This window comes from Eumetopias jubatus, unplaced genomic scaffold, assembly GCF_037043125.1.
Source record: "Eumetopias jubatus isolate StellerSeaLion01/CBP00866 unplaced genomic scaffold, mEumJub1_p1.0 scaffold_13, whole genome shotgun sequence".
In the NCBI taxonomy this organism is placed as follows: Eukaryota; Metazoa; Chordata; class Mammalia; order Carnivora; family Otariidae; genus Eumetopias; species Eumetopias jubatus.
Genome location: NW_028274819.1, coordinates 85,861,713 through 85,877,111, shown reverse-complemented (window position 1 = coordinate 85,877,111; position 15,399 = coordinate 85,861,713). Strand labels below are relative to the sequence as shown.

Here is a 15,399-nt window from a genome sequence, read left to right as displayed (position 1 = left end):
GTAGAAGGGAAGTTTGTGAGGATTCCTAAAAGAAACATTGTCAAATGTTGCCCTTGTTGGATAAAGAACATATATAATAAATACTATATTATTGCTTTTCAGCTGAGAAATCATGTGATTTCTTTTTCATGATTCTTGTCAAAAACTATTTTTTTATTATGTTATGTTAATCACCATACATTACATCATTAGTTTTTGATGTAGTGTTCCATGATTCATTGTTTGCATACAACACCCAGTGCTCCCTCCATTCAGTACATGCCCTCTTTAATACCCATCACCAGGCTAACCCATCCCCCCCCTCCCCTCTAGAACCCTCAGTTTGTTTCTCAGAGTCCAGGGTCTCTCATGGTTCACCCCCCTCTCCGATCCCCCCCCTTCATTTTTCCCTTCCTGCTATCTTCTTTTTTCTTTTTTTAACATATAATGTATTATTTGTTTCAGAGGTACAGGTCTGTGATTCAACAGTCTTACTCAATTCAAGGCGTTCACAATACTAAATTTTAAAAACCCCTCCAGGGGGTGCCTGGGTGGCTCAATCGTTAAGCGTCTGCCTTCAGCTCAGGTCATGATCTCAGCGTCCTGGGATCAAGCCCCACATCAGGCTCGGAGCCTGCTTCTCCCTCTCCTACTCCCCCTGCTTGTGTTCCCTCTCTCGCTGTGTCTCTCTCTGTCAAATAAATAAAGCCTTAAAAAAAAAAAACACAAAAAAACCAGGATTGTAAAGCTGCAACATGAGCTTTTCTTTTTTTTCCAAAAAAAAAAAAAAAAGCTTGAATGGACAGCCTATTTTGCATTACTCATCGTCTTTGATGAGGCATTAAATGAGAGGAGAGCAAGACCACTGAACTACTGAAATGGTGGCCATATCCAGTCTGGACTTTGCCACAAACTAGAGGTGCGCCCCTGAGAAAGCAAAGAGAGATTCCAGGCCTCAGTTATCCAATCTGAAATACCAGGGTATTAGATGCAATGATCGCCAAGACCTTTTGAATTGGAGGCTATCATTTAGAATTTGTCTTTTTAACCTCTCTTAAAGAATAATACTATATTTAACGCAGCCTGAAAATAATGATGGTATCACTATTTTTGATGGACTTGGTACTGGATAACCTTACATTAAGTAGAGCCAGGGTACAATTTCAGCAGGGGAACATACTGTCTAATAGGTCTGAAATGTAAAAAAAAAAAAAAAAGTTCCTTTTTGTGTATCTGAGAAAGAAAGTGTTAGTAAAATGAGTTGACAGTTTTTTGAGCTCCTGAGCTGTCCCACAGATTATATACAGCTGCAATGAATCCTGAGACTGTCTCAGTCTGTAATGTAGGTCTCCATAATTATTTTTTAAATATATTTCTAGGCCTATTTTCAGAATATACAAAGAAAATGCTCAATAAGGCCATTTAAATTGTGAAGGTAATTTGCGTATTACATTGGGATTTTCGCTGGATTGTATGGCGAGGTTTCCTCACTTAGAATAAGACCCCCTTTTTGTTTTTAATTGATTTGGACTGAAGAGTTTATGAAGAGCAATGATTGTTTGGATGACTGACAGTCCGAATTTGGCAGTTAACAGAAATGGTTTTGTTCTGAAGAGTAAGGCAAAGACTCTCTGTGTATTGAGAAAATTGTGATTCTAGAAGCCAAACCAATCCCATTCCTAGCTAGGGGTACTGGAAGTGAAATATATATGCAACTTTCCTTATTTGTTGGCTCAAAGTAGACTCAGAATCAGGGACAGTTCAAAAGAAAATTTGAGTAGCTGTATTTTTGACTGAGATGGTTCAATTTCGCAAAATGATATTTAACAACCAAATTCTGAAGGGCAGCAAGGAGGTGTCATGAGCTATGAAAGGCAGAATTGTACAGAATTTGAGAATACATAGGTGTATGGGGTCAGATCTGCATTCAAACCCAACTTGGCCATTTACTTACCTGTGAGATCTTGTGCAAGTTGCTGAACCTTAAACACTTTTTATCTCATGAGATATGCTTTGTAAAATGTATCAATGGAATGGGGCATTTTCCTTTAGGCAAGCTAACTTTATCAAGAAGTTGAGAGAATTAAAATTTGCAGAGCACCTTCAGTTAACATTTATAGGGGAAAAAGTTATAGGAGTGTTCATATCTAATGCTGAGAGAAAGGGACTTGTCCTATGACACGTGATGGGCAAATCAACAGAAATATCATTCTAAGCAAGTTTCATGGACCTTATATCCAACATCAGTGGACCACACTTGTCCAGGCTCAAAATATTAATCAAAATGTGGGGTTAGATTTCACTTAAGCAGGTGGTTCTCAAGCTTCATTGTGCATCAGAATCACCTGAAGGGCTGTTAAAACAAGATTTCTGGGGCCCAGTTCTGGAGTTTTGGGATCAGTGGGGCCAGAGAGCTGGCATTTCTTTTTTTTTTTTTAAGATTTTACTTATTTATTTATTTGAGAAAGAAAGAGCGTGTGTGAACAGGTGGAGGGGCAGAGGGAGAGGGAGAGAGAATCCCAAGCGGACTCCATGTTCAGTTCAACATGGGGCTCGATCTCATGACCCTGAGATCATGACCTAAGCAGAAATCAAGAGTCGGACGCTTAACTAACTGAGCCAGCCAAGGTGCCTCAAGAGAGAGCTGGCATTTCTCACAAGTTCCCACAAAATACTGATACAGCTGGCATGATGAGCACACATTGAGGACCAGTGGTTTAGACAATGCACTGAAATCTTCCAGCGCCTATTAGTGTAATCACATGACTACAGGAGTGTGTCAAAGGAAAGTTAAGAGAGAGCTACCGCATGGAATGGATTGGCTTACTTCTTTCTCTCTCAATGCTTGAGGGAGAGGAAGAGAAATGGAGTGGCTAGTGTAGCAAACTATTTTTTTATCCCACTGCTAATGTATGTATCTATTCAATCATTTATTTAAATATTTTGTGTGCACGGCATGCCTGATTGTGTGTGTGCATGCATGCCCATGAGTGTGTAAATGCCAGGTACAGTGCTAGATTCTGACTTATAGCTTAGAAGAGAGACAAGAGTCATGACATTGGGGTGATGATAGTCTAGCTTCACCTCTAGTCTTAACAGAAGGATTTTGGGCTGTGATGTAAGACTTAGTTGAAAAGGAACTGTTAGTTTAAAGGGAGATGTCATAAGGAATTATGAGACCTCCATATAGAAAAATGCATTTGTATAAAGACCACATGGGAAATAGGCATTACAGAACCTTAAAGGTTGATTCATTCTCTTTTCTAAGCACTAATAAGATCCAACATTTATATAAGTCTTACTAGGTAGCAGACACTGATCTACAAACATTGGTCAATTTAGCCTCACAACAACCCTATGCCTATTGGCTAAGGTGCTATCAGAATCCCCATTTAAAATTTAAAGAAACAAGAACAAATAATTTTGTCTTTACCGTTAAGGTCATTTTATGTGTTACACAATATATATTTGATGAAGAACATTTGAATAGAAGAAATACGATGAATGAATGAATGAATGAATGGATGAATAAAAGAAAGAACGAATGATGCATGCTTTCACTGGTGAGAAATTGATAATACTTCATGGTCTTCCATTCTCCAGCCAAAACTATAGTGAGCCTGCTGGGGGATCTCTGGGCCAATTTAAGAGTAGGTAAAAATCCCTGTGGAAAATGGTCTGTTGGTTTTCACAGGATTATCCGAGTTCTCTTTGCAACAGCATCTACCTCTGCATTATTTCTTCTAGCAATTAACTCCATTTCCTCCCCAGCAGGATGGCCTCCAAAGCATCCCAGAGCTTACACAGGACACATTTTTAAAATGTGGGATAACAGTAATTGAGCATCTCCTACACATCCGGTGCAGGCCTGACTGTCCCAGTGACAGCACCTGATGCACTCCCATGGGAGGCTTTCAAGCATTTTGTGCTAATAACTTATAGTGTTTTCATCCTGTTCACAAATTGGATGCTGTGAAATGGAGAATAAAGGCCCATGCCCATCCCGTGTCATTACCAAGTCTGATGAACATCTGATTATTTTCATGATTTAAATGTTCATCTAACTCAGCATGAGAAGGAAACAGAATTTGAAACCAACTCTACTTTTTCTCCCAGAGATCCATTTTTGTGCCTGTGACCAGACTAAGGTGTTATTTCACAGAGCGGGCCAACGAATCTAAACTACAGTTGACAGTATATAGATTTGAGGGTGTTGATTAAGGGACATGATATGACAAAATCCCCTCCTGGTTGCAACCTAGTGTTTGCAGAATCATAAGCTTGCAGAACACGTGCTTCAATCAGCTGGCTGTGTAAGAATTCAATCATCGTTAATCTAACACAATGCAGCACCTGCTCCCCGACTGATTTCTAGTGTTCTTCAATCAAAAGCAGCAGAAGAAAAGCATCATTTACTGCAAGCAATGTTAGCAGACCTGAAAATTCAAGAACCTGAAGTTCAATAGGAAGATCAGGTTCGCCTTTTGCTCCTCTTTTTCTCATTGGGATGCAATAGGAAGAGTCAGCTGTTGTCCGCAAAGATAGTGGGAGAAGATTGGGCATGCCCAGTGCTACATTTACTTAGTATAAAATGAGTGCAGTAATCAGGTGCTGGTAATTAGCATTCCTGGCCAACCAGCTCTTGCATCTATAGGATCAATCATATTTTGGGACTTGGCTGGTTTTCCTCCAAGCTATAGCATAAAACACACAGGACAAAATGAGGCTACTAGGCTATATTAAGAGGGGCTTGAACATGTTGCCCTCTGTTCAGGCTCAGACCAAGAGCCAGCTGGCCAGTTTGCTGAAAAATTAACAAATCATCCACCCAAGTGAGGTATTTTCAGTGCTATCAGAAAGAAAATACAGAAACATCACCCCCCACCCCTTCCCATTCATTTTAAGCTTCCTGAAGGCAGGGACTAGTAAGGCTTACTCACAACTTGATCCTACATATTTAGAAAGGCTGCTGGCTAATAATAGGTGCTCCATGAATGTTTGCTGAATGAATAATTAAACAAAGCAGACAGCACCAACTTTTATGTGCAAAGATGCCTTCTACCAGTCAAGTTCATGCCATAATAATTTAAAAATGCCCACTGACTATTGCATTGAAATTGACAATGCATCAACATTTCCCATTGACTTTAAATGCCCCCCAAAAGGAAATAATATAATTTTCCTAGAGCAGACACTTATTAAGAATGAAAACTGTGCTCTGCACTTCAAACCGTTAACTTGAGAGGACAATTCACAGTACTTGAGTAGAGACAGAGAGTAATTCTTACAAGTAATGGAGAATTTGGTATCACTGGAGAACATGTCCTTAGTCCCTAGCTCTTTGCCCAGAAGGATTATTTTACAGCAGGTTGAATTCTCGACTAATTATCTTCAAAACAGCTGGACTACTGGATAAACTATATCTTAATGCACAGTATAAGAGCAAACAAGGATAATTAAACTTTGATTTCAGACTAGGCTAACAAGGAGACTGAGTGCAGAGACTTAAAAATAGAAGGCGGAGGGAGACAGCAGAGTAGTTACCTCATAAAATCCCTCATTGAGACTATAAAAAGTATAACTTATTGTTAATATTTTGCAACTGATCTTGATAAATTTCTCTCCCAACCCAGTAATTTAGTATGCTTTGGGAAACACCTAATCAATTCCACCGGGGTCCTGAATGATTTAAAACAAGTTGTAAAAAAAGCAACTGCTTGATTTCATCAGAAACATGCAGCTAACAGAATTAGCACCTAAACTTCCTGTGGGCAAAAGTAATAACATCCTCCAAACAAAGAATATATACAAAAAGGAAAATTCAGCTGAAAGATGATGAAGCCATACTTCATGGGAAGTGTTATGAAGTATTCTTGCCAAATGAGAAATCTGTAAATTACCTGGGTAAGCAATCAGCTCCAGATTATAATTGCCAATTTGAGAAAATTTCACCAACAATTAAGCAAAATCAAATAACCCATTTGAGGAAGTGGAGTGGTGACAGGCCACCACCTTCTCCTTCTTGTTAAGGTTTACTATAATTTGTTTTTATTTTCCTTTAGAAACTGAAATTCCATTCTCTCTCATTGGGTTAGAAATAATCAAGGGCCAGCAGGGAGGGAGCCAGACACATCTAAAGAGTAGTCTCTGAGTGATTTGGTTTCAGCATGAAAATAGGAGTCCTGTGGGTCTGGCTGGAGATTGTTGTGACCCAATAATAAGAATCTTAAACTCAAACTACAAAAGCCTACAGGATTCATTATTCTGGCTTATCATACCAGATTAGTTCCGTAAATTAGAATGCAAAGTAAACTCACTGCAGGAAGCTTGCTAGAGGCTCAGGTTTGATTTTGTTCCTGGAACTTCTCACAGTTCTGCCACATGTAGCGATGGATCTTGGTGAGGTCATTTAAACTCTTTGGAGTTCAACTTCCATTTGCTAAAGAACGAGGTTCCTTCTATGTCCTTACATCAACATCTTCTATAAATATTTAATGAGTGACCGCTATGTGCCAGATACTATGCTAAGTAGATATAAAAATAAGCAACCACTGTGTGCAGGATACTGCAAATATCTTCCTAATATCCTGTCTTCTTTTCTTCCTTATTAAGAGAATCCCAGTGCTGCCCAAGGTGGCAATGTGCCTAACTAAAACACTTGTCTTCTTGGACTTTTCTGTAGCCAAGGCTGACTATGTGATTCAGTTCTTTCCAATGAGAAGTAGAAAGAAGTTGGCTAAGGAATTTTGGCATTTTTACTGAATATATCTTAATTTTATATTAACTTTTACTTTTCAGATATGGATGTTGTTACTCTCCCCTTTCTTCCTTATTTTTGTTCTAGTGTAGAGTGAAGATAAAAAATTGGATTTGGAGCAGGCATCCTGAGACCAGGAAATGACACGAGTTAGAATAAAAACCAGAGACTCAAGGTGGCAGAGAGGAAAAAAAGAAGACAATATCTGGGGCAGTAATGGCACAAAAAAGTCTCTGCCTAGCTCCACAAAGCACAGCTTCAGAATTTTTTGTTAAGAAAAATCAACTCCTATTTGGTTCAGCCACAGGATTCAGATTTGGTTACTTGCAGCTAAATACAACTTCAGTTGATGCCATATGTCCATGCCCTGACATGCTTGGGGGATTGCAGACACTACACTAATCAGTTACAGTAAAATGTGGTGAATGTTAGGAAAGATACAGAGAAAAAGATTAAGGGAGGTCAAGAAAGATAAAGAGATAGCCAGAAAAAGAGATTGTTCTTTGGAAGCACGGCACTTTGGCACATTGTCCTTTCTGCATGGTCGTCAGGTAAATCTTCTTGAAATATAGTATGTTATGTGACCCAGGAAGGATAATATTGTTGGTTTGGTGAAGAAGGGAGTAAAAATAAGGTGTGGCAATAAAAGAGAGATAGAACATAATCAAAGACATGGAGGCATGAGTAATATTATAAAACTATGCAATTCAAAGGAGGCCATGGATAACTAGAATGAGGCTGGGGAACAAAGCAGGTAAGTGGGCTCAAAGTGCTAAGAGCTTGTATAACACAGTAAGAAGCATGGGCTTTATTTTGAAGGAGCTAGTAAGATGCTGGAGGGTTTTCATGATAGGGCTGAAGAACTTCACCAGTCAAATCTAGGCTTAGTTGTTGCACCAGAAAAAGCACTTGGCAGATCTGGGTGCAGAGTATATTTATTCAATGACACACTGAATGAGAGGAATCATTTCACGGACAAGATAGGAGAACCTGAACTAGGAGCTTCTAGATCTAGCTGATCTCACTAAGCATATACACCAGTTACTTTTCCTTTCAGACACCGCATTAAAATGATAGTAAAGGACAAAAATAAAAGAAATAGCCACATCACATTAAAGAGAATAGGAGAGGGCTCATCAGAAGACCAAGAATTTCAATCAGTCCCTGGAAGTATAGAAAAAGAGGAATGCAAGAGTAGAAGCAGCCACACCTCAGGAAAGTGCTTTTAGCAGATGTGTGAGCTTCTCAAGCAGAATTCCAGAGTGGCTTTGGATTGAAGGCAGAGGTATGGACAGCAAGAATGAGGAACAGGGATGAAAACAGAGGATGAAATTGCTCACCCACAAAACGATTGTACTAATCTGTTCCCCAAGATTTCCTTTACATCCTTACACATACAGAATGCAGACAGCCCAGTATTATGCCAGGCAAATAGAACACATGGTTTCTCTTTAAGAAAATTAAACAAGCTGCCAGGCAGTTTGTCGCATTCTGGCATTTGGGAATATCTAAGACTAAAGGTCAGTTCCGTATCTATATTAACAAATGTGTGACCTGCCAATAAATAAGCTTAATAACATGCAGCAACTTTGGATCTCATGGCCGAAACCTAATGTGAGAATAAAAGATTTACATTTCCAAGAGCAGAAAAAACCCACACTGGTTATCCTGTAATACCAGTCCAGTTAAGTATATATGACGATGATAAAATGAAAGCCAGTAAAAAAAAAAAAAAGGCCAAGATAAACAAAGAGAACTGGCCTCAGAAGAAACAGGGAACAAAAAGAGAAAGTATTTTTTAAGTGCCTCTCCTTTGTGTTCTCATCAATTTAAGATTTGAGGTACTGTCCCAATAAAATAAAAATAAGATAATATGAAAAATAATCAGGAACAAATAGCAAACCCATGGGAATTAAAAATATCATTGTTGTATTAAAATAAAATTAATAGTGTATGGGATAAAGTACAGGGAATCTCTCAGAATATACAGCAAAATAAAGACAGACAGATAATAAGTGTGAAGAGGCAAAACCTGACATGGTCAGGTGAACAGACTGGGGAGCTAGACTACCGGTTAGAAAACTGCCCAACATGGGGCGCCTGGGTGGCTCAGTTGGTTAAGCATCTGACTCTTGATTTAAGCTCAGGTCATGATCTCAGGGGCCTGGGATCAAGCCCCATATCTGGCTTCACACTCAGTGGGGAGTCTGCTTGAGATTCTCTCCTTCTGCCCCCTCTCTCTAAAATAAATAAATAAATCTTTAAAGAAAGAAAGAAAAAACTGTCTATCACTTCACAGCTGAGATCTAGAATTTTCTCCATATCCTTGTGCTTTGATTTTCTTATCTTTGAGTTAGGATGTTACAGCCTACCTGTTAGGATTGTTGTAAAGACAAATGAGTTCATGTAAGTGGTTTGGTTAGAACAGTTCCTGTCAGATAGTAAATACTGTAACACTAGCACACACACACAAACACACACACACACACACACACACACACGAGTCCAAGAAGTCTAACACTGACCCATAAAAGTTGCAGAATTAAAACAGAAAAAGTAGAGAGGAGAAAATTATTATTGAAGAAATAATAGAAGAGAAGTTTCCCAAAAAATCAATTGGGATGAGTACCATCTAGGACGAATGAAAAATGGCTCATATATAAATTCATCATGTATGTGAAAGCTCAAAACACAAAGAATAAAGCAACATCCTGAAGGCTTCTAAAGAAAAATAGATATATTTGTGTGCTCACAGGTATTGGAACTCTATAAAGGATCAATCACCAGGCTAGGGGCAGTCTTCTTATTCTGAACCATGGAATGAACAAAGCTAAATGTGGCAAAACAATTTTTAAAACTAAATTCCTATAATTGCCTATAGGAAAATATCTGATGTAGATTAAAAAAAAAAACAGAAAATTGGGGGCACCTGGGTAGCTCAGTCATTAAGTGTCTGCCTTTGGCTCAGGTCATGATCCCAGGGTCCTAGGATCAAGACCTGCATCGGGCTCCCTGCTCAGCGAGAAGCCTGCTTCTCCCTCTCTCACTCCCCCTGCTTGCATTCTCTCTCTCGCTATGTCCCTGTCCATCAAATAAATAAATAAAATCTTTTAAAAAATAAATAAATAAAAATAAAAAATAAAAATAAGAAACCCAGAAAATTTAACTCCCACTTAGTTTCTTGAGGACGTTATTTGACTATGTACTAAAATGTAAAAAAGGATAAAAACAAAGAGGATGATGTAGGATAAAAGAAAGGGTGGGATTAAACTAGGAACTAATGGAAATAAATCCTAAACTAACAGCAGAATGATAGGCCTAGAAAGCAAGTCGTCCAAATAAGAACCAGAAGCCAGTGAGTACTCAAAAATGCCTTTAAGAAGAATAAATGGATTCCACCATCAGAATGGAACACTGTGAATATTATGAATGAAGATATTACTTTGCATATTACATATAGATGCACATATATTTATATATTTGTATTTATAATTTATATTTATATTTTTTCTTAGAAAAAACTAAAGTCATATAGAAACTCTAAAATAAACAAACAAAAAGAACAACAAAAAAGGTAAGGCTCAAATAAGGAGGGAACTGAAGTGTTGAATAAATTTAGCAATTGATAAAGTAGGAAAAACAACCCATTTGACCGGGATGGTAAGGATATTTCAAGTCAAATGGCTTAGAGACTGTCACACTGAAGCCATTGAGAAGCAAAGTCATCTTACAGAAGGCACCATTTATAAAACTATAATATAAATGGCTCCTTAAATCTTTAGGATCAACTTAGAGACAAAACACATGAAGTGAAATATGGTTACAAACAGAGGGTTAATATTCACAGACAGAGGCCTAGAGATGCAGGGAGTGAAGGTTGCAAAATGGACTGGTCCATTCTCAGAGCTCCATCTTGTAAGTGGTGAGTAAACAGATCTCATTGAAAGTTAGTAGCAGGGACCCAGAGATTGTTTGTTTTACCATGTGCATGTATTGCTGTGATAAAAGGGAAAAAAAAAGTTGAACACACTGTACAAACTTGCTAGAGTCAATCACATGAACCTTGTTGGGACTCCAAGCCTTCTGTCAGCCAGAACAAAAGTGATGGGAAGTCTTGGCCTTCTCCACCCACCCCCACAAGACAAAGGTGCCCTTTCCTTGCTTTCAGAGGAATTTTTTCATGCTACTTCCTTGCTTCTTTCTAGGTGTTCAAAATGATGCCTCTAGAAGAAGAGATGCTGTATTTGAGGAGGCCAGGAGAAGTCAACCTTCTCATTAAGAGGTAAATCTACTTACAGTTACATATAATATAGTAAAATTCTATCATGTAAGCCCCCTGTACCACACACTGTGAGCTCCCACCTCAAACTTTCTTTACCTTAGCACCACGCCTCCCTCTCAGAGGCCTCTGAATAAAGTGCACAGATTTGGGGTGCCTGACCCTGGTAAATGGCAGTGTGTCCATGCAACTGAATGAGTTCATCTAATTAGGAGTTTATTTGTTTGAGATGTACATGAATATACCAAATTACATTATCAGATCATAGTCCTGCTTCTGATTTATTCCTTCTTTGTTCTTCAAGGCTTCGTACATCTAAGCAATTAACCTCTCAAAGAGCTGGAGAACACATAATTATCCTCATTTGTCTAAACGTCGCCAAGATGGCCGCCTTTCAATTAACCTTCTGGGGATGGAAGAAAGTTGGAGTGATATAGTGATCATTTTTAACCTTACTGTATGCTTTTTTAATGTAATTTAATTGAAATAGCCAGATGATAAAATAGTCAGATACTGTTTCCACAGGTAAAAGGATCAAGGGGGTTTTGAGGGAGAGATGACTGGAAAGTTGACAGAGTTAATGGAACAGATGATGCATTGTATGAGAGAGAACTTCGGCACAGCAATATGTGGAACTGTATCCATGAGCTTCAGAGCCAAGGCCCACTGGATTGCCAGAATCAGACGGCAACCCACATATGCTCCAGGTTTTTGTTAGCTCCAGCAGACTGTGGGAGACCAAGGAATAAATGATGTTATTGCTCAAGGCAGAGAGATTGAGGAGGGGGAAAGGAGCTAACTATTATTTAATACCTAGTATATGCCAGCTTCTTGCTAGGCACTTTAGGTACAGGATCTCATATAACATATTTTAGTTGTACATGAATATACCAAATGATATCTCCCTAGTCACTACAAACTGATGAAAAAAAATCAGGAATTCCAATGAGGACTTTTTATATAGCTATATTATTACATTATTCAGGGATATGCCTGAGAAATGGTTCAAAGGGAGTTCGTTTCAATCAATCTGCAGAATTATTTAATGGAGTGAGATCAATTGCCCTAATATAATATCCATAGCATGCTTTATAGGTCTTTTCTTTATCCATGCTCCAAGTGTATGAATCTTTCACGTCTGATACGTACAAACATATTGCACACTACTTAGTGATGATTCAGATTGTGTTCAGCTCTGGGTAGCACTTTCAAAGAGGAATAGTGATAAACGCTCATCTGTCTAGAAACCATGTTATGGAAGGAATCATGAAGGAACTGGAGAAGTTGAGCCTAAACATCAAGATGGGGCAGTTCTCTTCAAATAGAAGAAGGTCTGTCATGTAGAGAAAGAAGACTTATTTAGATGAAATAAGTGAAACCAATAGGCAGAATTTCCAGGATGATAGAAATGGCAAATTTATATTCAGCCAAAATTTAACTATTGAGACATGCCACGATGGAATGTGCCTCCTATTTTGAGGCATTATTATTTATAGTGTGCTCCTGTCACAATGAATATTTAAAGTGGGTGCTAAATAAGCATTTGTGCAAGGTATATTGGAAAACAGATTTTATGTGCTGAGTGGGTAGACTGAGGAACTTCTCTAGCTCCTTCTGACTCTTCGGTTATAGTTCTATGACTACACCAATCCTCACAATCACAAGGCTAATGACTTCACTTACAGGAATTAGCATTTACTGTTTTCCCAAGCACATCATCTTTTTTCCCTTGGTAGTCCAAACTCCCTCAAATATAGTGAGAATATCTTATGTGCACAAGAGTGCCATGAAAAATAAGAAAAACACTTTTAAAAGTCAATTATCACTTCCATATGTGTATCTCTCTCTACTTGGGATATAGTTTTAGATGCTAAAACAATCATTATTATTTTCTTATACTCAGCTATAACGAAAGGGCAAAATTTACTATTAACTAAAGAATTGAAAATCAGACATAGTAGGTAACCAAACTAAAACTCACCTGGATCTACCTTACTTTATTGGTGTTATTGGAGTACAAGTGATTTACTCAGACTCCGTCAAAAGAAAAGTTCAGAGAAGATGAATATATTTTTTACTCCTCAGGAAATATTTAAAGTTCATTAACTGAAAGGTGGCGTGAGGCTGGAAAATGTTCTCAATGACTCAGAATAAGGCAGCTCCAGATAGCTCTAAAAATTAGACACAAAAAGTAATACCTTTTCTTTACACATACAATACAGCCATCAATATCACAAAATAAAAAGAGAGTGAAGAAGACTTAACACTTTAATATTTCTTATTTTCTGAATTTCTTTCATTTCATATTGAACATATTTAAATGGAAAGGCCATTTGTCCTTTGACGTGAGTTTCTTATTTTTAGCCTCACGGGTCATGTACTATCTACTTTCCTTCAAATGAGAGAGGCAGGTATTTAAGAAACATAAAGGGAACCTCATGAAGTTGTCACTTCCCTTCTCCAGAATTCTCTGACAAGTTGTGCTCTCACCCCCTACAGTGATATTTATCAATAATGCACAGTGGAGAACCTGGTGTCTCCACCCGCATCTGTGGAGCTCCTTTCACTTGTCTGATGGAAACAAGTCAGCGTCCAGCTTGGTTTGTGATAAAAGATAAAGGCTTTCAAGCAGGCATTGTTTTTTTTTTTTTTCAGGTTCTTAACAACAACAACAACAAAAACCTCAACTTTTTATTTTGAAACACTTTTAGATTTATAGAGGAGTTGCAAAGATAATAGAGAGAGCTCCTATAAACCCTTCTCTTAACATCTGACATAACCATGGTACAATAATACAAACGAAGACATTAACATTGGTACAGTACTATTAACTAAACAACAGACTGCTATTCACATTTTCCTGATTTTCACACTGATGTCCAGGACCACATCAGCTGTCCCACGCTGCATGTAGCTGGCCTGTCTTTTAAGTCTGCTTCAATCTGTTACAGTATCTTGGACTTTCCTTTTCTTTTATGACTTTGACTTTAAATAGTAGTGGCAGATAGATAGTAGAATGTCCCCGAATTTGGGCTTGTTTGATATTTTCCGATGATTACCCTGAGTAAGAATACCGCAGAGTTGATGTTCCTTCTTATTGCATCATATTGGGAAAACATGAAATCCATGTGACACTATTCGTGATGGCAATTTTGGTCACTTGGGAAGGTGGTATCTGTCAGGTTTCTCCACTGTAAAGTTACAATTTTTTCCTGTCTACACTCTATTCATTAGAAGACAGTCACCAAATCCAGCCCACACTGAAAAGGAGGGGGATTGAGCCCTACTTCTTGGAGAGAAGAAAAGCAAAAAATAACTGTGATTTGCTAAAACCAACACAATAAATAACATACACTGGGGAAAGATACATCGAGGCTATGCAACTCTCTGGTTTCTCCTTAAAGTTTTGCTCACTAATTTGAGCTCTCATCAATCCATCTTGCCTTGAGCCAGCATTATTTTCAACACAAGTTTACTTTAATGGGTTACATAAACATGTTTTAAATAAATTATCATATAATATTATCTCAGTTAAGAAACAAATGTTGAGTGTTTACTAAATATCTGTAAAATAGCCAGTAACCTCATAAACCTTCCCCACTTGTAAGCTAGGATACAATGAATGTATTGGGCTTTGGTTCTCCAACTTCGGTGTACGTTGGTGTCATATATGGAGCTTGTTAAAAATGCACAGACCTTGGCCACAAACATTTTTGCTGAACATGCACTTCATGTAGAACATATTTAAGTGGACAAGAATCTGATGGAAACCAAGAGTGACAGTTGTCTATTAGAAAGAGTTCATTTTTTTCTTTCAATTTAAACAGTAATCAATGATAGAGTATCAAATAGTATAGTACTTAGAGGGTTTATGATACTCATTTGGATGCACACTTCCTGAAGGTAGGAGCTGCCCCACCACTCACATAATCAAAAAGTAAAATATCTACACCACGGTCAACATGCCGGCACACATTATAAAGGAGATACGGAGACTTGGCTCTGCCTAAAGTTGCTCCCAGTCTGCTTGGAAAGATGAAACTATGAGTCCATTAACTGTATTTAATAGTTGTCAAATGGTCAATGTTGGGACTGACTTTAAAAGTAACTGAAGAATCAAGAAAAGAGAGATGGCCTAGTGAATCAGGAGAGGCTTCATGAAGGAGGCCCAATTAAAGATGGACTTTAAATGCGGTAGCAGGCGAGGAGGAGGGGTAAAAAGAGGAGGAGGGAAGAGCCTGAGTAAAAGGTCTGAGCCATGGGCGCCTGGGTGGCTCAGTCGTTAAGCGTCTGCCTTCGGCTCAGGTCAAGATCCCAGGGTCCTGGGATCGAGCCCCGCATCGGGCTCCCTGCTCCGCGGGAAGCCTGCTTCTCCCTCTCCCAC

General features: G+C 38.4%; 1 protein-coding gene across 4 annotated transcripts in view; it reads right to left on the bottom strand.

Annotated features, from left to right (window-relative positions):
* OPCML (opioid binding protein/cell adhesion molecule like) overlaps nucleotides 1–15,399 on the bottom strand; it is a 524,690-nt gene that overhangs the window by 266,847 nt on the left and 242,444 nt on the right. The gene's annotated exons all lie outside the window — the stretch shown is intronic.